Below are 15,528 nucleotides of genomic sequence, written 5' to 3' on the forward strand. Positions count from 1 at the left end.
TGTAATGACTGCAACCAACTCTGCTCTTTGAGCCGATTGATACGGAGTTTTGATTACTCGTTCTTTCGGCCCTGTGTAAGCCGCTTTTCCATTGCTGGAACCATCAGTAAATACTGTTAGAGCATTTTCTAAAGGTTCACGTCTGGTAATTTTAGGTAGAATCCAAGTGGTCAATTTTAAGAACTGGAAGATTTTTGTTTTTGGGTAATGATTATCAATAATTCCCACAAAATTAGCAAGACCAATCTGCCATGCACCAGAATTGATAAAGGCTTGTCTAACTTGTTCCTTGGTTAAAGGGACAACTATTTTGTCTGGGTCATTTCCACATAATTTTATTATTCGTAATCTTGTCTGACCGATTAATGTAGCCATTTGATCCAAGTACAATGTAAAAGTCTTAACTGTACTGTGAGGAAGGAATGACCACTCCACAAGATCAGTATTTTGAATAATGATGCCTGTTGGAGAATGTGCTGGTGCGCAACGTGGAGGCTTTTCTCTAGGGTGAAGGTACGCTCGAGCGTGGTCATTGAGGACAAGTCGACGAGAGATCCCGAGTACATCTACAGTCAGCCGTACGGTAAGCTTGTGCGCTCGGAAGAAGCTAGGGTGATAATGGGGCAAACTAAAAGTAAAATTAAAAGTAAATATGCCTCTTATCTCAGCTTTATTAAAATTCTTTTAAAAAGAGGGGGAGTTAAAGTATCTACAAAAAATCTAATCAAGCTATTTCAAATAATAGAACAATTTTGCCCATGGTTTCCAGAACAAGGAACTTTAGATCTAAAAGACTGGAAAAGAATTGGTAAGGAACTAAAACAAGCAGGTAGGAAGGGTAATATCATTCCACTTACAGTATGGAATGATTGGGCCATTATTAAAGCAGCTTTAGAACCATTTCAAACAGAAGAAGATAGCGTTTCAGTTTCTGACGCCCCTGGAAGCTGTTTAATAGATTGTAATGAAAAGACAAGGAAAAAATCCCAGAAAGAAAGGGAAGGTTTACATTGTGAATATGTAGCAGAGCCGGTAATGGCTCAGTCAACGCAAAATGTTGACTATAATCAATTACAGGAGGTGATATATCCTGAAACGTTAAAATTAGAAGGAAAAGGTCCAGAATTAGTGGGGCCATCAGAGTCTAAACCACGAGGGCCAAGTCCTCTTCCAGCAGGTCAGGTGCCTGTAACATTACAACCTCAAACGCAGGTTAAAGAAAATAAGACCCAACCGCCAGTAGCCTATCAATACTGGCCGCCGGCTGAACTTCAGTATTGGCCACCCCCAGAAAGTCAGTATGGATATCCAGGAATGCCCCCAGCACCACAGGGCAGGGCGCCATACCCTCAGCCGCCCACTAGGAGACTTGATCCTACGGCACCACCTAGTAGTTGATAAAGCAAGAAAGGAAGGAGATACTGAGGCGTGGCAATTCCCAGTAACGTTAGAACCGATGCCACCTGGAGAAGGAGCCCAAGAGGGAGAGCCTCTCACAGTTGAGGCCAGATACAAGTCTTTTTTGATAAAAATGCTAAAAGATATGAAAGAGGGAGTAAAACAGTATGGACCCAACTCCCCTTATATGAGGACATTATTAGATTCCATTGCTCATGGACATAGACTCATTCCTTATGATTGGGAGATTCTGGCAAAATCGTCTCTCTCACCCTCTCAATTTTTACAATTTAAGACTTGGTGGATTGATGGGGTACAAGAACAGGTCCGAAGAAATAGGGCTGCCAATCCTCCAGTTAACATAGATGCAGATCAACTATTAGGAACAGGTCAAAATTGGAGTACTATTAGTCAACAAGCATTAATGCAAAATGAGGCCATTGAGCAAGTTAGAGCTATCTGCCTTAGAGCCTGGGAAAAAATCCAAGACCCAGGAAGCATCTGCCCCTCATTTAATACAGTAAGACAAGGTTCAAAAGAGCCCTACCCTGATTTTGTGGCAAGGCTCCAAGATGTTGCTCAAAAGTCAATTGCCGATGAAAAAGCCCGTAAGGTCATAGTGGAGTTGATGGCATATGAAAACGCCAATCCTGAGTGTCAATCAGCCATTAAGCCATTAAAAGGAAAGGTTCCTGCAGGATCAGATGTAATCTCAGAATATGTAAAAGCCTGTGATGGAATCGGAGGAGCTATGCATAAAGCTATGCTTATGGCTCAAGAAATAACAGGAGTTGTTTTAGGAGGACAAGTTAGAACATTTGGAGGAAAATGTTATAATTGTGGCCAAATTGGTCACTTAAAAAAGAATTGCCCAGTCTTAAATAAACAGAATATAACTATTCAAGCAACTCCAACAGGTAGAGAGCCACCTGACTTATGTCCAAGATGTAAAAAAGGAAAACATTGGGCTAGTCAATGTCGTTCTAAATTTAATAAAAATGGGCAACCATTGTCGGGAAACAAGCAAAGGGGCCAGCCTCAGGCCCCACAACAAACTGGGGCATTCCCAATTCAGCCATTTGTTCCTCAGGGTTTTCAGGGACAACAACCCCCACTGTCCCAAGTGTTTCAGGGAATAAGCCAGTTACCACAATACAACAATTGTCCCCCGCCACAAGCGGCAGTGCAGCAGTAGATTTATGTACTCTACAAGCAGTCTCTCTGCTTCCAGGGGAGCCCCCACAAAAAATCCCCACAGGGATATATGGCCCCCTGCCTGAGGGGACTGTAGGACTAATCTTGGGAAGATCAAGTCTAAATCTAAAAGGAGTTCAAATTCATACTGGTGTGGTTGATTCAGACTATAAAGGTGAAATTCAATTGGTTATTAGCTCTTCAATTCCTTGGAGTGCCAGTCCAGGAGACAGGATTGCTCAATTATTACTCCTGCCATATATTAAGGGTGGGAATAGTGAAATAAAAAGAATAGGAGGGCTTGGAAGCACTGATCCGACAAGAAAGGCTGCATATTGGGCAAGTCAGGTCTCAGAGAACAGACCTGTGTGTAAGGCCATTATTCAAGGAAAACAGTTTGAAGGGTTGGTAGACACTGGAGCAGATGTCTCTATCATTGCTTTAAATCAGTGGCCAAAAAATTGGCCTAAACAAAAGGCTGTTACAGGACTTGTCGGCATAGGCACAGCCTCAGAAGTGTATCAAAGTACTGACATTTTACATTGCTTAGGGCCAGATAATCAAGAAAGTACTGTTCAGCCAATGATTACTTCAATTCCTCTTAATCTGTGGGGTCGAGATTTATTACAACAATGGGGTGCAGAAATCACCATGCCCGCTCCATTATATAGCCCCACGAGCCGAAAAATCATGTCCAAGATGGGATATATACCAGGAAAGGGACTAGGAAAAAATGAAGACGGCATTAAAGTTCCAGTTGAGGCTAAAATAAATCAAAAAAGAGAAGGAATAGGGTATCCTTTTTAGGGGCGGCCACTGTAGAGCCTCCTAAACCCATACCATTAACTTGGAAAACAGAAAAACCGGTGTGGGTAAATCAGTGGCCGCTACCAAAACAAAAACTGGAGGCTTTACATTTATTAGCAAATGAACAGTTAGAAAAGGGTCATATTGAGCCTTCATTCTCGCCTTGGAATTCTCCTGTGTTTGTAATTCAGAAGAAATCAGGCAAATGGCGTATGTTAACTGACTTAAGGGCCGTAAATGCCATAATTCAACCCATGGGTCCTCTCCAACCTGGGTTGCCCTCTCCGGCCATGATCCCAAAAGATTGGCCTTTAATTATAATCGATCTAAAGGATTGCTTTTTTACCATCCCTCTGGCGGAGCAGGATTGCGAAAAATTTGCCTTTACTATACCAGCCATAAATAATAAAGAACCAGCCACCAGGTTTCAGTGGAAAGTGCTACCTCAGGGAATGCTTAATAGTCCAACTATTTGTCAGAATTTTGTAGGTCGAGCTCTTCAAGCAGTTAGAGACAAGTTTTCAGACTGTTATATTATTCATTATATTGATGATATTTTATGTGCTGCAGAAACGAAAGATAAATTAATTGACTGTTATACATTTCTGCAAGCAGAGGTTGCCAACGCAGGACTGGCAATAGCATCTGATAAGATCCAAACCTCTACTCCTTTTCATTATTTAGGGATGCAGATAGAAAATAGAAAAATTAAGCCACAAAAAATAGAAATAAGAAAAGACACATTAAAAACACTAAATGATTTTCAAAAATTGCTGGGAGATATTAATTGGATTCGGCCAACTCTAGGCATTCCTACTTATGCCATGTCAAATTTGTTCTCTATCTTAAGAGGAGACTCAGACTTAAATAGTAAAAGAATGTTAACCCCAGAGGCAACAAAAGAAATTAAATTAGTGGACGAAAAAATTCAGTCAGCGCAAATAAATAGAATAGATCCTTTAGCCCCACTCCAACTTTTGATTTTTGCCACTGCACATTCTCCAACAGGCATCATTATTCAAAATACTGATCTTGTGGAGTGGTCATTCCTTCCTCACAGTACAGTTAAGACTTTTACATTGTACTTGGATCAAATGGCTACATTAATCGGTCAGACAAGATTACGAATAATAAAATTATGTGGAAATGACCCAGACAAAATAGTTGTCCCTTTAACCAAGGAACAAGTTAGACAAGCCTTTATCAATTCTGGTGCATGGCAGATTGGTCTTGCTAATTTTGTGGGAATTATTGATAATCATTACCCAAAAACAAAAATCTTCCAGTTCTTAAAATTGACCACTTGGATTCTACCTAAAATTACCAGACGTGAACCTTTAGAAAATGCTCTAACAGTATTTACTGATGGTTCCAGCAATGGAAAAGCGGCTTACACAGGGCCGAAAGAACGAGTAATCAAAACTCCGTATCAATCGGCTCAAAGAGCAGAGTTGGTTGCAGTCATTACAGTGTTACAAGATTTTGACCAACCTATCAATATTATATCAGATTCTGCATATGTAGTACAGGCTACAAAGGGATGTTGAGACAGCTCTAATTAAATATAGCATGGATGATCAGTTAAACCAGCTATTCAATTTATTACAACAAACTGTAAGAAAAAGAAATTTCCCATTTTATATTACTCATATTCGAGCACACACTAATTTACCAGGGCCTTTGACTAAAGCAAATGAACAAGCTGACTTACTGGTATCATCTGCATTCATAAAAGCAAAAGAACTTCATGCTTTGACTCATGTAAATGCAGCAGGATTAAAAAACAAATTTGATGTCACATGGAAACAGGCAAAAGATATTGTACAACATTGCACCCAGTGTCAAGTCTTACACCTGCCCACTCAAGAGGCAGGAGTTAATCCCAGAGGTTTGTGTCCTAATGCATTATGGCAAATGGATGTCACGCATGTACCTTCATTTGGAAGATTATCATATGTTCATGTAACAGTTGATACTTATTCACATTTCATATGGGCAACTTGCCAAACAGGAGAAAGTACTTCCCATGTTAAAAAACATTTATTGTCTTGTTTTGCTGTAATGGGAGTTCCAAAAAAAATCAAAACTGACAATGGACCAGGATATTGTAGTAAAGCTTTCCAAAAGTTCTTAAGTCAGTGGAAAATTTCACACACAACAGGAATTCCTTATAATTCCCAAGGACAGGCCATAGTTGAAAGAACTAATAGAACACTCAAAACTCAATTAGTTAAACAAAAAGAAGGGGGAGACAGTAAGGAGTGTACCACTCCTCAGATGCAACTTAATCTAGCACTCTATACTTTAAATTTTTTAAACATTTATAGAAATCAGACTACTACTTCTGCAGAACAACATCTTACTGGTAAAAAGAACAGCCCACATGAAGGAAAACTAATTTGGTGGAAAGATAATAAAAATAAGACATGGGAAATAGGGAAGGTGATAACGTGGGGGAGAGGTTTTGCTTGTGTTTCACCAGGAGAAAATCAGCTTCCTGTTTGGATACCCACTAGACATTTGAAGTTCTACAATGAACCCATCGGAGATGCAAAGAAAAGCACCTCCGCGGAGACGGAGACACCGCAATCGAGCACCGTTGACTCACAAGATGAACAAAATGGTAACATCAGAAGAACAGATGAAGTTGCCATCCACCAAGAAGGCAGAGCCGCCGACTTGGGCACAACTAAAGAAGCTGACGCAGTTAGCTACAAAATATCTAGAGAACACAAAGGTGACACAAACCCCAGAGAGTATGCTGCTTGCAGCCTTGATGATTGTATCAACGGTGGTAAGTCTCCCTATGCCTGCAGGAGCAGCTGCAGCTAATTATACCTACTGGGCCTATGTGCCTTTCCCGCCCTTAATTCGGGCAGTCACATGGATGGATAATCCTATAGAAGTATATGTTAATGATAGTGTATGGGTACCTGGCCCTACAGATGATCGCTGCCCTGCCAAACCTGAGGAAGAAGGGATGATGATAAATATTTCCATTGGGTATCGTTATCCTCCTATTTGCCTAGGGAGAGCACCAGGATGTTTAATGCCTGCAGTCCAAAATTGGTTGGTAGAAGTACCTACTGTCAGTCCCATCAGTAGATTCACTTATCACATGGTAAGCGGGATGTCACTCAGGCCACGGGTAAATTATTTACAAGACTTTTCTTATCAAAGATCATTAAAATTTAGACCTAAAGGGAAACATTGCCCCAAGGAAATTCCCAAAGAATCAAAAAATACAGAAGTTTTAGTTTGGGAAGAATGTGTGGCCAATAGTGCGGTGATATTACAAAACAATGAATTCGGAACTATTATAGATTGGGCACCTTGAGGTCAATTCTACCACAATTGCTCAGGACAAACTCAGTCGTGTCCAAGTACACAAGTGAGTCCAGCTGTTGATAGTGACTTAACAGAAAGTTTAGACAAACATAAGTATAAAAAATTACAGTCCTTCTACCCTTGGGAATGGGGAGAAAAAGGAATCTCTACCCCAAGACCAAAAATAATAAGTCCTGTTTCTGGTCCTGAACATCCAGAATTATGGAGGCTTACTGTGGCCTCACACCACATTAGAATTTGGTCTGGAAATCAAACTTTAGAAACAAGAGATCGTAAGCCATTTTATACTATCGACCTAAATTCCAGTCTAACGGTTCCTTTACAAAGTTGCGTAAAGCCCCCTTATATGCTAGTTGTAGGAAATATAGTTATTAAACCAGACTCCCAGACTATAACCTGTGAAAATTGTAGATTGTTTACTTGCATTGATTCAACTTTTAATTGGCAACACCGTATTCTGCTGGTGAGAGCAAGAGAGGGCGTGTGGATCCCTGTGTCCATGGACCGACCGTGGGAGGCCTCGCCATCCGTCCATATTTTGACTGAAGTATTAAAAGGTGTTTTAAATAGATCCAAAAGATTCATTTTTACTTTAATTGCAGTGATTATGGGATTCATTGCAGTCACAGCTACGGCTGCTGTGGCAGGAGTTGCATTGCACTCTTCTGTTCAGTCGGTAAACTTTGTTAATGATTGGCAAAAAAATTCTACAAGATTGTGGAATTCGCAATCTAGTATTGATCAAAAATTGGCAAATCAAATTAATGATCTTAGACAAACTGTCATTTGGATGGGAGACAGACTCATGAGCTTAGAACATCGTTTCCAGTTACAGTGTGACTGGAATACGTCAGACTTTTGCATTACACCCCAAATTTATAATGAGTCTGAGCATCACTGGGACATGGTTAGACGCCATCTACAGGGAAGAGAAGATAATCTCACTTTAGACATTTCCAAATTAAAAGAACAAATTTTCGAAGCATCAAAAGCCCATTTAAATCTGGTGCCAGGAACTGGGGCAATTGCAGGAGTTGCTGATGGCCTCGCAAATCTTAACCCTGTCACTTGGGTTAAGACCATCGGAAGTACTACGATTATAAATCTCATATTAATCCTTGTGTGCCTGTTTTGTCTGTTGTTAGTCTGCAGGTGTACCCAGCAGCTCCGAAGATACAGCGACCATCGAGAACGGGCCATGATGACGATGGCGGTTTTGTCAAAAAGAAAAGGGGGAAATGTGGGGAGAAGCAAGAGAGATCAGATTGTTGCTGTGTCTGTATAGAAAGAAGTAGACATAGGAGACTCCATTTTGTTATGTACTAAGAAAAATTCCTCTGCCTTGAGATTCTGTTAATCTATAACCTTACCCCCAACCCCCTGCTCTCTGAAACATGTGCTGTGTCAACTCAGAGTTAAATGGATTAAGGGCGGTGCAAGATGTGCTTTGTTAAACAGATGCTTGAAGGCAGCATGCTCCTTAAGAGTCATCACCACTCCCTAATCTCAAGTACCCAGGGACACAAAAACTGCGGAAGGCCGCAGGGACCTCTGCCTAGGAAAGCCAGGTATTGTCCAAGGTTTCTCCCCATGTGATAGTCTGAAATATGGCCTCGTGGGAAGGGAAAGACCTGACCGTCCCCCAGCCCGACACCCGTAAAGGGTCTGTGCTGAGGAGGATTAGTATAAGAGGAAGGCATGCCTCTTGCAGTTGAGACAAGAGGAAGGCATCTGTCTCCTGCCTGTCCCTGGACAATGGAATGTCTCGGTATAAAGCCCGATTGTATGCTCCATCTACTGAGATAGGGAAAAACCGCCTTAGGGCTGGAGATGGGACCTGCGGGCAGCAATACTGCTTTGTAAAGCATTGAGATGTTTATGTGTATGCATATCTAAAAGCACAGCACTTAATCCTTTACATTGTCTATGATGCAAAGACCTTTGTTCACGTGTTTGTCTGCTGACCCTCTCCCCACTATTGTCTTGTGACCCTGACACAACCCCCTTTTCAAGAAGCACCCATGAATGATCAATAAATACTAAGGGAACTCAGAGGCTGGCGGGATCCTCCATATGCTGAACGCTGGTCCCCCGGGTCCCCTTATTTCTTTCTCTATACTTTGTCTCTGTGTCTTTTTCTTTCCTAAGTCTCTCGTTCCACCTTACGAGAAAGACCCACAGGTGTGTAGGGGCAACCCACCCCTACAAAATGAAACAACATGGTTAACTTAACATACTTCTCTATAAACTTTTCTTGATTCTCTAAAAACTGTCCAATTTTTTCCTTGCATAAAGCCAAATTAGACACAGAAAATGGCACATGTTCCCTTACTTCCACTACCTACCACCCACAATGCACACAGGTTTCACTTTAGGGGCTGATATGGGGCCCCACTCCTGGTGATACTGGTTGGGCTTACTCTCTTGGGAAGTGGGAGGGATAGGGGCTAGTTTGCATAAGGGGGAGGCGTGAGTGATGACCTTGGGGTGGGTTCCTTCATTGAAGAACTGGTAGGAAGCCCCTCAGAATTGGGGGACTGAAGAGACCCTGGGGAAAACGTAAGCCTTCTAAAGGGAGCAGCTAGGAGGGGATCCCTTAGGCATGGCATTCTGGTCCCTGGAATTAACATGAGCCTGTAAAGAGCCATAAAAGCCTGTACATAAGGGACGTCTTCCCATTTTCCTTTTTACAAAATAAGTCTAATTGTAAATATCATTATAATGTATAGAACCATATGTAGGCCAAATCTGTTAGTTTTCTAATCTGTATTGAACCCAAACAGTGCTGCAACAGAAAATGAGTCTCTTCTTAAGATGAATTTGAACTTGCTCCAATAGCGTAAAAGACACTCCAGTGCCAAGTCCTCTGGGATGCTTGCTGTTGTCCCCAGGTCGACTAAGGATCGCTACAGGGGGTTTCAGCCTAAGTTTAGCAAATGTCTAGTTAATTTTCCCTTTTAAATTCCCACCTTCCAGAAAGGTGTAAATATAAATAGCAGGGTGTTATAAAAGTGGATTAGGAGCTAAAAATGGACAGTTGGATGTTGAACCTAAATTCCAGAGGGCAGGGCAGAGAGGAGCTAAACAAATGGTAACTGTGGAAGGGAGGAAAGGAAGGGGGCAAGCAGCATTGCCCAGAGGGAGACCTCAGAGGCCCTGACCACCTGAGAACCTACTCAATAGTGGAGACACCAAAAAAAAAATTCACGTGGCACAGACCTGTTTTAGCTAGTCTTCAATTTGGTGGGGTGTCCAAGCCCACTAGACTCCAGAGTCTAGTCCCGCCTCCTACCTCACCGTCAACTTACTTTTAGCTTATAAACCTTCATATGTGCAAGGCGCGGTGGCTCGTGCCTGTAATCCCAGCACTTTGGGAGGCCGAGGCGGGCAGACCACGAGGTCAGGAGTTCAGCCTGGCCAACATGGTGAAACCCCGTCTCTACTAAAAATACAAAAATTAGCCGGGTGTGGTGGTGTGCGCCTGTCATCCCAGCTACTTGGGAGGCTGTGGCAAGAGAATCACTTGAACCTGGGAGGTGGAGGTTGCAGTGAGCGGAGATCGTGCTGTTGCACTCCAGCCTGGGCAATCGAGTGAGACTATCTCAAAAAAAAAAAAAAAAAAAAGGAAATGACAAGAGATTAATTACTTAGTGAATCTAGGGCAATGGTGGTTTGTTGTACTAGACTTTGACATTTTCTTCAGTTCGAAAATTTCCAAATTAACAAGGTAAGGAAAATCCACTTGGAAAAGGCTCTTGCTGTTTATGGTCAACTCAATTCCCATTTGTGATACAAAAACAAGCCTGCATGTTCTCTTTTTTTCTCTGGAGATGCTTGTATTCTGAAGCTTAGAGATTTACAGGGTTCTGAGCTGAATACCGAGCTGATTTTCCGTGACAGTAAAATTTGCATTTAGATGCATTCATTCACCCATGCATTTAATTGTGTCAGATGCCCGTACTCCCTAACAATGGTTTCTAATTTCTCCACCTGTACATAATTTACCAAACATAAAGAACATCCCCCAAAAGAACAAATTCACCCAGTGTTCACCCAAACTGGCTGGAATCCCCTGGTCGGTGAAGCTGCTGGGGACGAAACAACCACGACTCCAGCAAGAGATTTTCTTCCTTCTGCAGAAAGTCTGCAAAGGCTGATGAAGAGGCTTGGGAAAGCCGAAGCTCGCTGCCCGCACTCCCGACCCGCCTTTTACCTGGACCCAAGCCCCCAGCGGCGCAGGTGGGAGTCTGGGAAGAAGTGCGGTATCGGCAGGAAGTCCCAGGCGCGACGTCCGGGAAAACCACAGGAGGAGGCGACCTGCAGGCGGCTACCCTTTGACCCCAACCCTACTCCAGTCCTCCTAGTCTGGTGGCAGCAACCTTAGACTGGTTGATGTGGAAGGAGGCGGGCCTGCACGCGGAGTACGGCATTCACTTCCGTTTCCGGGAGCGCACTTCCGTTTCCAGGCATGAGGGCAACGGGGGCGGGGGGGGCGATGACCTGGAATGGGCTTAGAAATAGGAGCCAGGAGAGCCGCGTGGTGACGTTAGAAGGGTGCTACAGCCGCGACTTTCCAAAGCTAGTAGAGAGATCCCAGCGTCCCCCGGGAAAGGCAGAAGGGGCGGGGCGATACCAAGACGGAGACAATGGGGCGGGGCGATGCCCTGGAGGCGGGATTGCCAGTGGGAGAGCCACCCTTCAGGCTATGCAGACCCCAGGTGAAATCTGCACAGGGGTCTCCTGGAGCCGTGGGAGGGGTTCCCCTTCTTCTCGTTCAAGAGCGTTTTTATGTTGCCCTCTTTATGGATGGAAAACAGAGGCATGGACGGGCGGTGTAACTTGGCCACATTCACTAACCTAATGAAGTCTCTGAAACTGGATCCTGGGTCGCTGGAGGCCTTACACCCTCCTCCAGGGACTATGATAAATATCAGTCTACAAGCAAAGAAAAACTTTGGAATTTAAAGCCGTGTGTACTGTAGTTCTTCCTATATTTTTGACAACCAAACCAGAAACTTTATATCACACACATACACACAAACCCTTTTTGGCATTTTCTAAATATCCGTGTGAATAAAAACACCTGCCAAGACGTGGTAGGATTTAAAAGTGATTTGGGGCAGGTGTTTTATTCACGTCTGCAATCCCAGCACTTTGGGAGACCCAGATGGGAGGATTGCTTGAGCCCAGGAGTTAGAGACCAGCCTGGGCAGACCCCTGTCTCCTAAAAACATAAAAAAGTGATAGGGAATAAACATAGAATTGCCATAGATCATAATTTAATATAAAGCTGCTACGCTTTTAGGTCTGACAAACTTCCTCTCCCTGTGTGGTTGTTTCCTGATATAACCCACGTGTTCCTCATCTCACAGCTGCTGACTCCTATAAAAGCTAATGACCAACACCACAGTCATGTAAATAAATTCCCCCCTTCGTTTTTTTCCCTAGCCAATCGACAATCACGTGAAGAAAGACTGAAGGACAAACCCATGATCCTTAAAAGGCACAGTCCCACAGGCCCTCTCTGTCTCTTCATCTCTCCAGTAACCTACCCACAGGTTGAGCACCATACTGTCTCTGGACTTGCTGTGGGCCATTATTCAGCACCCCTAACTTCTCTGGAATCTATAATAAACTTTTTCCTTTCATTGATTTTGGTTTCACTTTCTCATTGTGTCTCACTTGACACACTTGAACTTAACATCCTCCACCAGCTCTCCTAGAGAGTGGCTATCTTGGGCCGGACATGTTGGCTCAGGCCTGTAATCCCACCACTCTGGGAGGCCAAGATGAGCGGATCACCTGAGGTCAGGAGTTCAAGACCAGTGTGGCCAACATGGTGAAACCCCGTCTCTACAAAAAATATAAAAATTAGCTGGGCATGGTGGGAGATACCTGTAATCCCAGCTGCTCGGGAGGCTGAGGCATGAGAATCACTTGAACCCAGGAGGCAGAGGTTGCAGTGAGCTGAGATTGTGCCACTGCACTCCAGCCTGGATGACAGAGCAAGACTCTTAAAATAAAAAAATTTTAAAAAAGAGTGTGGCTATATTGGCTTTTGGCCTTTCTCAAGAGAGAAGCCTCAAGACCAAGTTGGAAAATAAACATTAATACTAAAAAGTGATACCAACGTATGATCCAGCAATTCCACTTCTGGGTGTATTAATCAAAAAGTTGAAAGCAGGTACTGGAAGAGCTATTTGTACACCCATGTTCATGGCAGCTTTATTCACAATATTGAAAAGGTGAAAGCAAATCAAAATGTGGTATAGCCATACAATAGAATATTATCCAGCCTTAAAAAAGGAAATTCTGAGATGTGCTACAACATGAACCTTGAACATGTTATGCTAAATGAAATAAACTAGTCACAAAAAGTCAAATACTGTGACTTCACTTTTATGAGGTACCTACAGTAGTGGGGTTAACACAGACACATGTTGGAACAACTAAGTTCCTCTTCAAAGACTCAACTTTCTGATCATAAGTTATAAAAGTTGTACATCAATCCTACCCCCCTTCTTCTCTTCTGTTTCCACAAATCGCACATTTAACCTATTTGGAAAAGTTTAAATCTTAGCCAATCGGGATCAACTTAGATTGTGCAGTCCAATCCCAGCCAATTGGGGAAAGACACAGAAACAGGAACTGCATTAAAAACTCCTTCCCTCCTTTGTTCATTGTGCTCTTGCGATTGTAACGGGCACAAGCAGCACCCTTCTGCAGAAGTAAAGGTGCCCTGCTGAGAAATTTTCTAGGGCGTTTCTTTTGGCTATGTCGAGCACTTGTTTCCAACACAGAGAATTGAATGGTGTTTGCCAGAGATTGGGAAGGGAGCAGTAGGGAGTTAGTGTTTATTGGGTTCAGTTTGGGAAGATAAACATTTTTTAGTGGGATGATGGTGACAGTTCCCCAACAATGTGAGTATACTTAATGCCAGCAAAGTGGACACTTAAAATGGTTAAAATGTAAACTTTATGTAATATACTTTACCACAATTTTTAAAAAGTGAATAGAGGATTATTAGTTTTATTTAATGAAGCCTCCAAAAACCAGAGATCTGGGGCAAAAGAAATTCAAAAGCAGTTTGGCTAGCAGTGCATTTTATACAGTCTCTGCTAAATAAAATACCCACTGGTAAGTAAAGGGTTTGGAATTGTATTGCTAACATTAGATTTATACATTAGAAACGTGTGTTTAAAACAGACATTCTCTATCAACTGGCAAATAAAGATTTTTAAAGGATTAGGTTTTAAAATAAGTATTAAATTAGATGCTGCACCAAAGAATATATTGGTTTAAAAAATTGCTCAGTGCCAGGCGCAGTGGCTCATGCTTGTAATCCCAGCACTTTGGGAGGCCAAGAGGGGCAGATCATCTGAGGTCAGGAGTTCAAGACCAGTCTGGCCAACATGGCAAAACCCCATCTCTACTAAAAATACAAAAACTAGCCGGGTGTGGTGGCATGTGCCTGTAATCCCAGCTACTCAGGAGGCTGAGGCAGGAGAATCACTTGAACACAGGAGGCGGAGGTTGCAGTGAGCCAAGATCTCTCCGCTGCACTCCAGCCTGGGCAACAAGAGCAAAATTCCATCTCAAGAAAAAAGAAAAGCTCAGCTGCTGTGTCAGAGAATTAAACGATGAGTTAAAAACCTAACACTAAACAGTATTTTTAAATGTCCTCATCCTGTCCTCACCCAGATTTCAAGCATCAAGGAGTCATGCTCTTGAGGAAAGGTGCGCCTTGGCCAGGAGCTCCAGAAGCCACCTGTGCAGAAATTTCACCAATGTCTCCAAGTCCTGCAGAGCAGTCACATGGCACTCCAGACCCACCCTGCAATCCACTGCCCCAAAAGTCACCATGGGGTGAACACAGCTCAACATTGGTGGAAGGTGTGGGTGCCTTAACGCATTCATTAACCAATAACTGTGGGCTTTGCTCTAGAGACAGAACTAAAGCCCCCACCCTCTTCTACTCTGTTAGTGGAGCCTGCGCTTTTTATGGGCACAGCATGAGGGCGGGGCAGGCCATGAGTGGTTTTGAAAAAGGCAACATTTGAACTGGAAAAGAAGGATGTAAAGTCATCACTTTGGGCCAATCTGAAAAGTTACGTACTGCACAATTCCAACTCTATGACATTCTGAAAAAGGCGAAACTATGGAGACAGTAAAAAGATGAGTGGTTGTCGGGCTGGGGAGAGGGAGGGAAGAATTGTGGGAGGACCGATGATCTGTGGACTCTGGGTGATAATGAAGTGGCAATGCAGGTTCATGAATTCTAACAAATGTATTACTCTGGTGGAGTTTGTTGATAGCTATGCATGTGTAGTGGCCGCAGGAATATAGGATGTCTTTGAACCTTCCACACTATTTTGCTGTGAACCTAAAACTGCTCTGAAACATGGATTTTTTGTTTTGAGACAGCGTCTGACTCTGTCACCCAGGCTAGAGTGCAGTGGCACAATCTCAGCTCACTGCAACCTCCTTCTGGGCTAAAATGATTCTCCTGCCTCAGCCTCCTGGGTAGCTGGGACTATAGGCATAAGCCACCATGCCCAGCTAAGTTTTGTCTTTTTTGTAGAGGTGGGGTTTCACCAGGTTACCCAGGCTGGTCTTGAACTCCTGAGCTCAAGCAATCCACTCACCTCAGCCTCTCAAAAGTGCTGAGATTACAGCTCTGAGCCACTGCACCAGGTGAACACGGATTATTTTAAAAGAGCTAATAAAACATTTTCAATTGGTCAGTTTTCCAATCTGAGAAGTCAACATTATTTAGCTGAA

At 43.0% G+C, this 15,528-nt stretch overlaps 1 pseudogene; it reads left to right on the top strand.

Moving 5' to 3' along the window:
- Nucleotides 1-505: 505 nt before the first annotated feature.
- Nucleotides 506-8,979, top strand: LOC129528880 (endogenous retrovirus group K member 6 Env polyprotein-like; annotated as a pseudogene).
- Nucleotides 8,980-15,528: the final 6,549 nt, after the last annotated feature.

Source organism: Gorilla gorilla, chromosome 20 (genome assembly GCF_029281585.2).
Source record: "Gorilla gorilla gorilla isolate KB3781 chromosome 20, NHGRI_mGorGor1-v2.1_pri, whole genome shotgun sequence".
NCBI classification, from domain to species: Eukaryota; Metazoa; Chordata; class Mammalia; order Primates; family Hominidae; genus Gorilla; species Gorilla gorilla.